Source organism: Protopterus annectens, chromosome 3.part1 (assembly GCF_019279795.1).
Source record: "Protopterus annectens isolate FY-2018-M chromosome 3.part1, PAN1.0, whole genome shotgun sequence".
In the NCBI taxonomy this organism is placed as follows: Eukaryota; Metazoa; Chordata; order Ceratodontiformes; family Protopteridae; genus Protopterus; species Protopterus annectens.
The window spans coordinates 1819762239-1819777076 of NC_056732.1; positions in this window are offsets into that span (position 1 = coordinate 1819762239).

Genomic DNA, 14838 nt, shown 5'->3' on the forward strand with positions numbered 1-14838 from the left:
GTTTAAAGGATCTCAGCTAAGATAGAGCTTATGTAGAATTCCTCTCCCTATTAAAGCATAATTATCAATATAAATTAATATTTACATTGCTTGGGATTAATTCTTCTAGAAGTCAGATGTAAACCAGCAGTAAAACTTTGCAGCAGCTCTTATAACTGGCAGCTCAGCTTGCTATTAGGATAAAATTGCATGTAAAGGTCACAGCAGACTGGAACGAAGGGTCACACACTGACACATAATTTGATGTATTGTAACAACAGGGAATGGCTGTTTTATTATAGGTTTCATAAACATGAATCAATTAGTAAGTTTCTACCCCTGTCAGAAACAGTCATAAAACATATGGGCAAAGATGTGAATACATATAATGTAATATATATATATATATATATATATATATATATATATATCTACAAACATCAAAGGATTAGAAAATATATATTGCTCTTACTCTGTATGCTGTCTATAGAATGAAGGACTGGAACAGATGTTGTGTCTTGTATATATGTGCTGCACTGAAGACTTGACATACAAAGTTTTTTTAAGCTTTGTATTACTTCATATGTTGCAAACTTTCATTAATTCTTAATCACTGAACAGCAATAGCAAAACAGATATTAAAATGCATCTATAATACTAATGAATACAGAAATAATGATGTTGTGATGAAGACAAGGAATGCAGCCACATGACCAGATTAGGACACAATGTAGCGGCACTCTTCCCATTCAAGGAAGAGAAGATAAAACTATTTTCTGTCAGACAGCATTATTTAAAATAGAAAGGCAGGGCTGCTTTGTACAAGACAGTATAAATGCCTTGGATCCAGTTGCAATCCTTATCAGTTACTTGGAAAATAAACTGCCCTGACCCAGCTGTCGTGCTTTGCTTGCTTGTCATTTAACTGCTTGTTTTTTTCTTTCGTCGTAGATGCAGTGTTTGTACATGCTTGTACAGCTAGGGATAAGAATTATGCTGATGCCGTTTAGAATAATGCAGATTATTTATCTTTACATTTCCCTTCAGCTATCAACTCTGTGTTATTTTATAGACTGCACATTAAATTCTAACACTGTTGTCACTCTTTCAGGCATTGTATCAGATTAGGATCAGTCTGATTAGAAACCACAAAGACATAATATAGGCACAGTTTAAAGAAGTGCATAAGGATCGCTGTTCAGATTTCATACTGCATGGCACACAACACCAAAGTTCACTGCTCTTTGTGACATCTGAGGTGCAGCCTTTTAAAATTTCTCAAAGGAAGACTACAATAGACAGGTGCTATGCATTTGTCTCTTTAGCTTCAACTAATTACAGACACATACATTCAGAGACGTTAAGGACAATTTGGCCCACCCTTTCTGCACATTTTCCTTCCTTCCCATTGAAATGCAGTTTGCTTCACAAAAAATTTAATTGATTTCATTGTCCGCCTCCAAGCATACTACTGTTTTATGGCCGTCCAATATTCTCTTAAATTATGTCAATGTTTATGGTTCTACCACCTCTTCAAGATAGATGTTCAGTAAATTCACCACTATTCTTCCTTCCATTTAGCCATACAATTGACCACACAATCCTTTGCTCTTCTGTCTAGATAACCATCCTAGGCCACACACACACACACACACACACACACACACACACACACACACACACACACACACACACACACACACACACACACACACACACACACACGCATGCACATACATGCACGCTATATAGGTTCCTAGGTTCATAGGTGAATAGTAGGCTAACTGACCTAGCAGGCAGTTTTAAGGTTAGTCAGTTATCCCATTTAATCATATTACCCATACACAATTTCATGGTTTATATTTATATACTATCCATAGGACAGGGGTTAGTTCTGAGTAAGATAGTGATTACTTTTACAGTACTACCATTAAGTATTTCTAGGACCATAGTATAAGAAGCATTTAAGTGATATATCTCTCAATACGTAGTGCAGGGGCATTCCAGGGGTATATGGCCTTATTCCAAGCCATAGATCCAGGTTATGCTTGAACAGGGACAGAGATAAACTTGGCTTTACATGTATGTCTGCTCCAAAATAATGGTAACCTCTGAGAGATATACCTGATTCCCAAAACCATTCTGCTTAAGTTGCTCCCCCTATCTTGACCTCCTGAACTCTTTATGTGAGCCAGTTAGCAACCTGTCTGGTGACATAGGGGTTTATTCCTAGTTGTACACTTCTCCCCATGCCTAAGTAAGGTATTGTGTCAAAAGCTGTGGCCTGGTCTAGGATGGCAGTTTGCCTTTGTCCATTGTTTTGGTGACCCTTTTTAAGAAGTCTAATAATTTAAAAAAGACCTATTTTTGACAAAAACAAATATATGTTTGGAGGTTCCCTATGTCCTTACTGATTAAATTCATGATAATTCTTCCCATGGCCTTAAAAAACTAGGCCGATCAGAATTATGGGTCAGTAATTACCTGTGTCAGTGGATGGCCCACTTTTGCGTAGGAACAGGACAATTGCTGTCTTCCATTCCCTTGGTACAAAAGCTGTGTAGAAGCTTAGGATGAACAGCACTGTTGGGGCATAGATAAATAACGCTTCATGCTATTTAAGATACATCCTGGGATATCATCAGGGTCATTTGACACAGTATTATTGGCCTTTGACAGTGCTTTCAGTGCTTGGTCCTGCGTGAGAGCTTGGGGGGCAATAATTACTAGAATTTCTTATGCAGGTCCAAGAGGAGGGAAGATGGGGGTAAGTTTATCAGCTAGTAGGTTTGCTATGCCTTCAACCTCATTGTTGGTGGTATTGTTCACAATCACCTCAGCACATTCCTGTGTAGACCACTTGAGGTTGCGAACATAACTAAAGAAAGATTTAATGGTTGTCTTTTGCTTGGGCGGTGATCTGTGCCTCAGACTTTACTTTGGTGACTTTAATTAAACTCCTGAGTTACTTATTTATGGTAATTCGATTCTCAGCTGAGGTGCCTTCTGTATGGAATCTGTATGTCCTGCCTGTGTTCACGTGAGTTTTCTGTGGGTGCTCCAGTTTCCTCCCACATTCCAAAGTCATGCAGTAGATGGACTGGACACTCTAAGTTGGTCAGAGGTGTGAGTGCATGTGAGAATGTGTGATGTGGAAGAACTACCACAGCAGGCCTAGCAACCACATGGTGTAAACCTTGGTTCTAGATGACTGTCACTAGTAAAGTGATACCTCACCCCCATGTGCAAAAATGGTAAAAAGTGCATTATAGATGCATGAATGGATGGAATGCAAACATTTATGTAAGTTATGTTTGCAAACAGCAAGTCTAATGACTTTATTTGAATTTGTTTGGCACTGTAGCAACTTAGGCTTGAATTCTGCGAATGTTACTGATTTATATAAGACATTTTAGAAGCTTAGGTTTTCCTATTTTGTTTTATATTATGCAGAAAGGCAAACTGTTAACACTTTTTAGACCTGATGTAGCCACGGAAATATCACATAAACATTTGTTTTAAGTATTTATTTCCTACTTTACATTTTTATTTTTAGATTTGCATTGATAAAGTCCTTTCAGGCAAAACTTCTACAGATCTAGTTTGACGAAATAAGATAATTAGTTCTGAATGTGTACCTCTTCTCCCCATGTATTCTTTCTTTTGGACTGGGATAGATAGATATATAGATAGATAGATAGATAGATAGATAGATAGATAGATAGATAGATAGATTGATAATAGATAGATAGAAATATAGATAGATATAAAGATAGATAGAAAGATAGATAGATAGAAAGATAGATAGACATTCACGTGAATCACAACTCCACAATACAGCAGTGGAAGACAGTCACTATTTCGAATTTAATGCTGAATTCGAAGAATTGACATTTTTCAGCATATGCATTCCCCTGCACCTTTCAGCACAGCAATGGAAGTTAAACTTCTCAGCAGTACATATGTACTGCACAACACAGAAATGCCCTTTTTTTCCAGGGCCCCCCACACCCCCTGCAAATTATATATTCCAACTCTGAGAACGCACTACAGTGGGGGAAAAGGGTAAATTTCCTGATCTGGACTGTACCACAATCTCTAGTCCTAAGGGTGAATGTGCAGTGCATTCGCTGAACCAGGAACTCAAATGCAAGTAGGTTGACAACACGGAAGTCATCCAACTGTTGTTCGACATTCCGTGTTCGCTGAACCTAATCACGGCATACTGATAGTAAACCTATATGGTTACATTTCATTTTAGGGAAATGAGGTTGTTGACCATGAAGCTAAGTTTCACATTTACTGGAATGCCTGACTTGTCTACTTGTGTGCAGGAAAGGCTTTTGCTTACTTGGACTGATTGCTCTTTTGTTGTGGTTGTGCTATCATGGATTTAAGTTCAGTTTACAATGTTTGTTTGATTGTGTGTGTGTGTGTGTGTGTGTGTGTGTGTGTGTGTGTGTGTGTGTGTATATGTGTGTGTGTGTGTGTATCTCTCTGTGTCTTTCTATGTGCTGTCCATGTTTGGGTTTTGAAGTGTTCACAAATACAAAGCTGATTTTTTGCATTTATGATTGGTTGTGTGTGTATGGTTTCAGTGGTTAGATATTGCATAGTCAACATTTTGTGTTGAGCTATCTGACTGTTGATCATTTTAGCACTGAATATTTACTTACATTATCATACACACACGTGCTCATAAATATATATTTGTGTAAATGCACTTAAAGTGACATACAAAATATCATTGCAAGCACTTCATCTACACAAATGATTGCAAATACAAATCCTCAAAACTATACCAATTGCAAAAGGAAACAGTATATATGATAGAGGTCAGGAAAAAGTCATTTAGTGACCTAATATATAGGGTGAGGGTTAGGGCCAGAGATGTGGGTTGATGTTAGGGTGACCACACATGAGTAAGGGTAGACAGGGGGGGCCTCCTCTCCTACTGACAGAAACTATTCTCAAATCCAGAAAGAGGGACTTTGAATTTTGATAAAAAGAAAATACCATTACTACCTCTGAGGTAAAGAAATTCAAGTTGTTTACTCTTCACAGACCATGAATAAGTTGTTTAGTGAACATAACAGTTTGCCTGCTACTGCTGAATCAAGAATTCAGACAAAGGCTTATAATACTGTCAGTCTATGGCTATCAGACAGAAACTAGAATTCCAAAGGTTATGGGAATGCTGGTAGATTTTCAAGAATTCTGATTCTTGAAGGAATTACAGATTATTCAATGGTGGTGTAGTCGTGCAACAGTTGACATTGTCACCTCACAGCAACATGTTCTCCAGTTTGATTATTGGCTGGGATGCCTTCTGTGCAGAATCTGCATGTCCTCCCTGCATTCATGTGGGTTTCCTCTGGGTACTCCGGTTTCCTCCCACATTCCAAAGACACGTCTCTGTTATTTATTTCTGAGCCTCTCCTGAAAATAGGATCTGTTCTAGTACAAATTATTTGCATGCTCTGACTGAAGAACATTTCCAGGACATTCTTGCAGAAGTTAAAAATGGTTGTGTATGTAAAAAGGACTGACCAGGAACTGTCGATAGTTTTGACATTTGTTATGGATGGCTGATCTACAAAAGTAGATGAATATGAAAATGTTTAAAAAAGAAGAGATCTATGCTTCCAATCGAAACCATTAGTATGGAAGAGATGAACAATCATTCTGTGAATGCAATGTCAATGTTATTTCACTACATATAAATATAAAAGCCTTGCTCATTGCTAAAATTTGACTCAAAGATGTTAATGCTTATAGCCAGAACAGGGATATACTATCCTGATGTGGTTTCTCCAGGTGGGAATCATTAGCATACAAAATGTAAGTGTTAGTTCACACATTAGAAATAAGTTACACTGGAGTAATTGACATACCTCTCAGCTGTCCAGATTTTTGCCTCATATTTTTGCTCTGTTCCTCATAAAAGTTGTGGTTTTCTGGATTTTTGTTGCAAATCAATGAGGACTGAATTCAGTAAATAATGGCAGGCATTTGAGTTTCAGACTTCATATCCTTCAGAAAATGCATGGTAACACAAGACCTTTTATTCTAACAACTTTGGAAGTTTATGAAAACAATATTTAAAAACTGTCCCTATTTTGGGTGCTTTGTCCTTCATTATCTCTGGCTTTGTCCACATATTTTGTGCTAATAGGTTGAGAGTTATGTATAAGGTCAATTCACAGACAGAAAACTTAAGTTTTCATGTAAGGTGAAGTCAGAGACGGAGTACTTACAATTTTCATATCAGATGAATTCAGAGACAGAGTGCTTACATTTTGCATATCAGATGAATTGAGAGACAGAGTACTTTCAGTTTTCATATCAGGTGAATTCAGAGCCACTTATACTGATCCTGTTGACTTAGCCAACCTGCTAGCAGATAGGTTCAGTGCAAACCTCACCCCCCATCCCCCCAAAGGCGCATTCAACATCACAATACTTGTCCAACACTTCACATCTCTATAGATCAAGTGTTAAAGGTCCTAGCCAAGCCAAAGAACACAGCTTTCATGGGACCTGATAGTATCCCAGGTTATATTCTGCACCATCTCCAGCAAGAACTAGCTTCAACATTGAGCATCCTGTTCAACCACAGCCCAAGTACTGGCTTCATTCCAGCAGAGTGAAGAACTGCCATTGTCATTCCCTTGCACAAAGGTGGTGCCACTCTACTGACCCAGAAAACTATTGCCCCATTAGCTTGACAAGTCTAATCTGTAAAACCATGGAGCGTATTATTATGGATCTCATAAACAAAGACATAGGAAGCACTTGACCCCACCCAATTCAGATTCATCAAGGGCAGATCTTGCTCAATAAACCTGGCTGAATTCTTTGAGACTGTTACCAAGGCCCTGGATGAGGGAAAGTCAGTACATACAGCTTACCTTGACATGGCCAAGGCCTTTGACACAATCCCCCACTCAGGCATCATTGAAAAGCTAACACAACTTGACATAAATCCCTATCTCATCAGGTGGGTGGCCAACTGGCTCGCGGATAGGACCCACAAGGTCAAAATAGGTGCCACCACCTCCAACAGACCTGTCACTAATGGTGGTCCCCAGGGATCTGTCCTGGGACCCCTACTGTTTGGCATTTACTTCTCAGAGGTCTAGGCAAAGACAAAGAGTCTGTGGCTGACCAAGTTTGCAGATGACTGTAGGTTGGGTGCTCTCATTGACTACTCAGATGATGATAACATACTGCAAGAAGGTCTCTCAGCTACAAATAACTGGTGCCAAAGTCATGGCCTTAAGATAAATAAAAAAAAAAGTATTATCATACCATTCGGCAAAAACACGGCCCCTACTGATTACCACAGGAACGGCAACCCCCTAAGCACACAACCTGTGTTAAGAGACCTGGGTACTCAAGTTGACAACAATCTCACATTGAAAAAACGAATGTGTAGAAACACAGACTAACTGGAGAATAATTTGTTTTACTTCAAATGAATAATACAACCATAAAATACGAGCATCCAAGTAAATAACATACAAATCAAGTAAGCTCTTTCGTTTGGCGGTTGCCAAACTTTTTCAAACAAATAAAAACATCACTTCCTGTTTACTAAATACACTAATTTAGTGATTGATGTAATACAAGCTTTGCACTTAGTTGTTTAAAGAAACAGTGTATTACCTAAAAAAATATAACAAAAATGTATAACAAAAAACGTTACATCCTATAAATCATCCAGTAACATCTAATAGCCATAATATACACAGTAGCTATTGTTAAACATAAGCTACTGTTAAACATAAGCCCAATCTTCAAGATCATTCCTAAATAACCATATAAAAAACAAGTAATTCTTGTGTACTCAATGAAATATAATAAAATGATAAAAAATAATTGAAAATAAATTGCAACAGAAATACTAAATTTATATTGTGCGCTCCATTAATATTCATAAAAAACGCTCCTTTTATATTCATTAAAAACACTTGTTTTTCATTACAAAGCAGGTGTTTCATTCATAAAAGGCAAGTGTTTCATATAAAACAAGTGTTCCATTCAGAAAAAACCTATAACAGCAAATGTTTAAGCTTCTCTATTAAGTGTATTTCATAATTAACCTTTTATCAATGTATAAATGTCATCTGTTTTGCATGTATCATACAGCTTACAATAAGAACCATGCAAACTTTTAACGTGCTCGTTCCTATTAATATTCCATGGGAAATGTTTTGTTTAAAATATGTAGATAGAAAACCATAAGAATAAACCTGTAAGGACTTATAAAAATGTTATACGAGGGAGAAATCCATCAACCAGACGGAATGAAGGTGTAAAAAAAATGATATTTGTAATGTGTATTGCATAAATAAACCTATTCACACAAAATCAACCCTAATAATAAATATCGCTAGTGTTTTTGTAACTCTTTATAATCTACATACGAATATGTAAAAAACAATTTATTTAATATTAAAGTGCAATGTGCGTTGCTATCGTAATATAATTAATGAAATAATTATGATACTATGTATATAAATATAATAATATGATAATATGATATATGTAATAAATATAATAAGTTCTATAAATAATAAATAATTGAATTGATATACTTCAGTTTTGTGATAATATAATATAATATGTATAAAAAATGTATGAATGAATATATAAAATGAGGAAATACAAGTATACGTAAATAAGTATATATAAAAAAATATAGAAGTATAAATAAGTAAATGAATGGATATGGCCACTATGACAAAACAATGTTCCAATACAGGAATGCAATAAAAATTAATAATGATGAAATATATATAATACGCCTATTGACAAAAATAAAAAAACAAATGAGAAAACGTGTAGAGAGAAATGTGAGAATACATTCTAAAAATTTTTAGAATGTATTCTCACATTTCTCTTGGCTTCACATTTTTATTGCATTCCTGCATTGGAACATATCATATCAGATGAATTCAGAGATAGAGTATTTACAGTTTTCATACAAGGTGAATTCAGAGATGCAGCACTTACAGTTTTTTGTTCTACACAATAGCCTGAATGCACTTAAAGTGATGCATAAAATATCATTGCAAGGATGTATGGAGGATACAACTGAACTGCAGAGAGTGTAGATAGGTTACACTCATGTAATTCTGATATATATAAATTCTAATATAAATTCAGAGAGAGAGTACTTACACAGCCTTCTGTTCTGTACAGTAACCTAGCAAACATACACAGGTTATAAATTGTAGATGATTTTCACTGCCACAGTTCTAATACTTAAGGTGAATTCAGAGACAGAGTACGTACACAGTGGTTTGTTCTATATAGCAGCCTAAACCATCACAGATTATGTATACAGATTAATCTGATATACGTATGAGGGCAGAACAAGCTATATGGGTATCTATCTAGGCAAAAAGCTATAAAAGAGGTGTGAAACGTGTTCATTAATAATGTAATAATAGCTGCATAAACAGTAAGTGTTCCAAAAATGATGTTACTTACTGGTCAGGAGAAAGAGAAGGCACAGGAAAGCATAAAAGAAGGCAGGATTTCAAAGAGATGTCTTACTGTTAAGGCTGCAGACAGACCAAAGTGAGGAATAAGCAGGGGGGTGTAGCAATAGACAGGTGATACATACCTAGAATCAGGTAACAGATCCTGGCAAACAGGGAAACCTTGGACAGGTAAACATTATTCTGAGTCAGTTGTTTAGTGCTGATGAATGCCACCTTCAGACTGGTGTCAGGTATGTCATTAACACTAACCTTATTAACAAGGGCTAACCTATGTTTTCCTTAATGGGATACTGGATGGGAAGGGAAGTCCATATATTCTCTCAACAAGGACAGATGGCCTCTGGCTGCTTAACCTCCACCCCAACTTTCTTGCAATAAACTCTGTCAATTTAGCTGCATTAAGGAACTAGTTCAGAATTTTGAAAACAAATACCAAGATCAAGACTTATGTCACCTTTTGCAGTGAAGGCTGTTACAACATCCCAGAGTCAAGAATGTACACTATTGTATTACTGTTCGTGACTATTGAAATGGGCCACCCACGAGCTGTGTGTGACACGCATATTGAATCCTTTGCTGATCAGCGGCATTGTCATTACCTAAAAAACTCTTCACAGAAACTTACCAAGTACAATAAATTCACTCAGCACAGTGTAAAAAACACTAAAACAGTTTAATTGCAATAGATTCGTAGATTAGTACTAGGCTAACTGCCCTTGTAGACCATTTTAAGCCTAACCAATTGCCCCAAGTGAGAATCAAACCCTGTACCTTGTGTCTATAAGGCAAGCACTTTAACCATTATGCCAACCTCCCAACGATATAAAAACTTTAAAAGATAAAATGACAAAATGTGGAACTTGTGCACAGTGACACATATTCACCAAATGGAAGTTATAGAAGTGGCCAAAAAAAAATTAAGATGAGAAGTCAATAGTTGTCAAACCCAGAGAATCGTATATATTGCAATGTGTAACTTATGTTCAGCATTTTACATCTGAAAAACTGAGCAGAAACTTAAACAGCAAACATGCAAACATATTGCTTTTATTCAGTTTCATTTGTTTTTCAGGATGCCCAAGCGTTTACTTACCTGGAGTGGTAATTCAGTGTTCCAGGATATCGGTGTTCTTGTGCTGTCGGTCTTTTCATCTGTGTGATCTGGATTTGGGTAAGTGGTATTTTGGTCTACAGAAGTAGACCCATATACATATATATATATATATATATATATATATATATATATATATATATATATATATATATATATATATTATATAAAGTGTACACATCCCTGTTAAAATGCCAGGTTTTTGTGATATAAAAAATAAAACCACAATAAATCATTTCAAAACTTTTCCGACCTTTAATGTGACCTATAATCTGTACAATTCAATTGAAAAACAAACAAATCTGTTAGGGGAAAAATATAAACAATAAAAAACATACAATAAGCTGGTTGCATAAGTGTGCACACCCTTAAACTAATACTTTGTTGAAGCACCTTTTGATTTAATTACATCATTCAGTCTTCTTGGGTACACACCTGCCATCAATTAAAGAGACTCTGATTAATCCCAAATAAAGTTAAACTGTCTTAGTAGGATTTTCCTGACATTTACCCAGTTGCCTGCTACAGCAAAAGCCATGGTTCGCAGAGAGTTTACAAAGCATCAAAGGGATCTCAATGTTGAAAGGTATCAGTCAGGATAAGGGTACAAAAATGTTTCCACATCATTGAATATAGATTTGGAGCACTTTTGCAAGGAAGAGTGGGAAAATATTGCCATGTCAAGATGTGCCATATTGATAGACTCCTACCCAATAAGACTGAATGCTGTAATTAAATCAAAAGATGCTTCAACAAATTATTTGTTTAAGGGTGTGCACACTTATGCAACCAGGTTATTGTATGTTTTATATTGTTTATATTTTTTCCCTAACAGATTTGTTTGTTTTTCAATTGAATTAAAGGTGGGAAAAGTTTTGAAATGATTTATTGAGGTCTCATTTTTTTATATCACAAAAACTTGGCACTTTTTATATCCACTGTATATATATATATATATATATATATATATATATATATATATATATATATATATATATTAACCTTTTATAACTTCATATTTTATAACTTCATATTTTCTTCTTCAGCTTTTATTTATTGCATTTTACTAAAAGGTCATAATTGATGTGAGATATGAGGTGTGAGATATTGATATTAAAGATGATCATCAGTTTTGTTTATATACAGTTGCTGCCATTTGGAAACATATAGATGCAATGTTTCTTTAAAGTTTCAAACTGATCATGTGATTAGAATGTTATAAAAGAATCACATAACATTATTACAAATGACCTCATGAAGTCTAAGAAAAGTTTTCATGAAAGCACTTATATTTTATAGTTTTTATACTGTTTTAACTCGTTGCAATTAAGCTGTTTAAATGTTGTTTGTGCTGTGCTGAGTAAATTAATTGTACTTGTTATTGTCTATCTTTGTATCTGTTGCAGGTTTCTCATCTATCATGATTTATTTAATTCAGGTTCTGTATACTTAATTTGTTAACCTTCTCCCTAAGCAGGATCATCTTTGGATCCCAAACAATATTATGATTCAGAGGTTGCCATCAAGATTGATCACGCCAGACCTATTCAAAGAGCTTTTTTCTCAAACCAAGGCTCCGTCAACATATGGTTACCTCAAGGTTTGGTTCTAAGTCCATTGTTTTTCTCACTTTTCATAAATGATCTCACCAATGACCTCCCCAGTCTGAATATTACAATGTATGCTGAAAACTTCATCATACCCAAAAATAGAAATAAACTTCCACAGCTCCAGCTGAAACTACAAGACTGCTTCCGTTAGTTGCAACTGGACCTAGAACAACAGATTGCTTAACACCTTAAAATCTAGCATCATGATCTTTGGAACTCCTCAGACAATTTCCAGGAACACCAGTATTGTTACAGACACAGAAGGAAGCAATCTTCCATTTGTGACTGAACAAAAGTACAACGGCCTCATTACTGACTTCTCACTATCCTTCTGTAGACTCACTAACATTATTATAAACAAAGCACTCTCGACAGCTAAAACTGTGCTATAAAATATCTCACTTACATACATCAGCCATCCATCCAGCGATAGCAAGGAATGTATTAAATCCAAAAATTAAATATGGTCTTCCACAAATAAAAAAAAATACAACCAGCAGTTAACAAAATTTGCAGGTTTGCATTGCCTGCTGACGACCAGAGAACCTATCCTTGCTTTACTCTTATCCAAGGTAAATGGCTACCAGTGAAAGAAAGCAGCACTTTGATCACGTGTATCCACTGTTATAAGGAAGTCTTTGCTCATCACACAGCTTATATGTAAAGGTAGTGCATCCAGATCCAGGGATGTGATCATTCACCCATTAGGTTGATCATCGAGTATAATGCCCCTTATGGTATGTACCTGTTCAAACACTTGTCTCAGCTAGAATGACTACAATGCTTTATCACTAAAACATCAAGGGTCAAAACTGTAAAAATTATGCAGACCACTTCAAAGACTTTTCTCAGTATCATACAGGCTACTGAGAGATGACCCGTGCCCCCTGTAAAGATCGTCAACAGACCCTGTTCTCTCAGACCTATTACACATTCACAAGTATAATGTTACCAAAAATACAGTCAAGGGATCTCAGTCTTTTTTTGTGAAATTAACAGAACATGTTGGTGGGATAGTTAACTATTACTGACAATAGCAGTTCTATGGAACTGCCTTCCACTTCACATAAAGCAAAGTATTTCTCTTACTCTCTTCAAAAGTAATTTGGATGAACAGATGAGTAGCCATGAATTTATCCTGGTTAAGCACCCTTGTCTCTCATAGGGGTAATTTAATTGCCCACCATATCCTTGTTCGGCCTATCTCTGGGTAACTTGTATGCAAAATATAAGGGCTAAAAACTACCATGGAACTGTAAGGCTAGGTTTCTTAAGATCCTCACAGATCAATAGCCAAGTAAATACCAATTAGCCTATGAAACAACAATCATCAAGTTGGGCTATTGCCCCCCATTAAAATCCAAGTTGCAGATCAGATACCACAGCTATGCACATGAGGTATGTAAATGAGGATATCCTTTCCCTGCTTAGTTCAGACTTACAATGGCTATAAGCAAAAAGACTTTTACAAGGCTTGCATTTGCCATCAGGAAGTATAGAAACGGCTGTACCTGAACAGATTAAATCTTGGTCTTGCTGCAAAAACAAGCCAACCTGTCACACCCCGAGTATAAACATGCTATACAACAAGAGGAAGAAACTAATTTCCAAAGACAAGAGGAAATAGCTACAGCAAAGGAAGAAATTAGGGATCTTGTAAAGTCCTCCAAAGCTAATTATGAAGCAAAAATAGCGACCCTAGCTAAGGATAATCAGACAGCATGCTTTAACTATATCCAAAACCTAAAAGGGAATACCCAGCTGAACATGGAACTGGTTGTAGATGGCACCACCTCACTCAACCATAAGTAATAGCCAACCTGCTAGATGACAGATTTGGAGCAAACTTCACACTTCCATCCCACCGGTCATTCCCAAAAATATATCTGCCTCCTTTACTCAGCCTACTACATCAGGTGAGCAGGTCATCTCTGTACTCTCCAAGACCAAAAGCATGGTAACAATAACAAGAGGGACCACAAGATCCCAGTTTGCTTTTTAAACAACTTGAAACATGACCAAGTTGATCCTCTTGGTACCTTGTTTAACCACAGCCTGCATACTGGCTATGTTCTGGTGGAATGGAAGACAGCAACAGTAATCCCTTTGCATAAATGGGGACCATCAACTGACCCTGGGAATTATAGACTCATCAGCCTTACTAGCCTCATCTGCAAAGCCATGGAGAGAATCATTATGGAGGAGAATAATTGCAAGACCACTTTGCAACTGAGCCATGATAACGGACAGATTATTATCCCAGGGATAGAAATTCAAAGGGGGGTATTCCAGGGTGACTCTCTGTCACAGTTGCTATTCTGCCTTGCCATTAACCCACTAAGCTGTCTACTTAACATCTTAGGCCATGGCTACAGTTTGGCTCCTAGAAAACACCAAAGTCTAAAGACTTCTCATCTTCTCTTTGTCAACAATTTAAAACTGTATAGCTCATCAGATAAGGAACTGAAAGCACAACTGCAGGTTGTTAAAACTTTTTCAGATGATATTAGAATGTCATTCAGTCTTGATAAATGTGCAAAAGCAACCTTTAAAGCAGGAAAACTGCACCACCAGGAAAACATCAGTTTGGGACAAGAATGTGATATAAAAGAACTTGAGCAAGAGG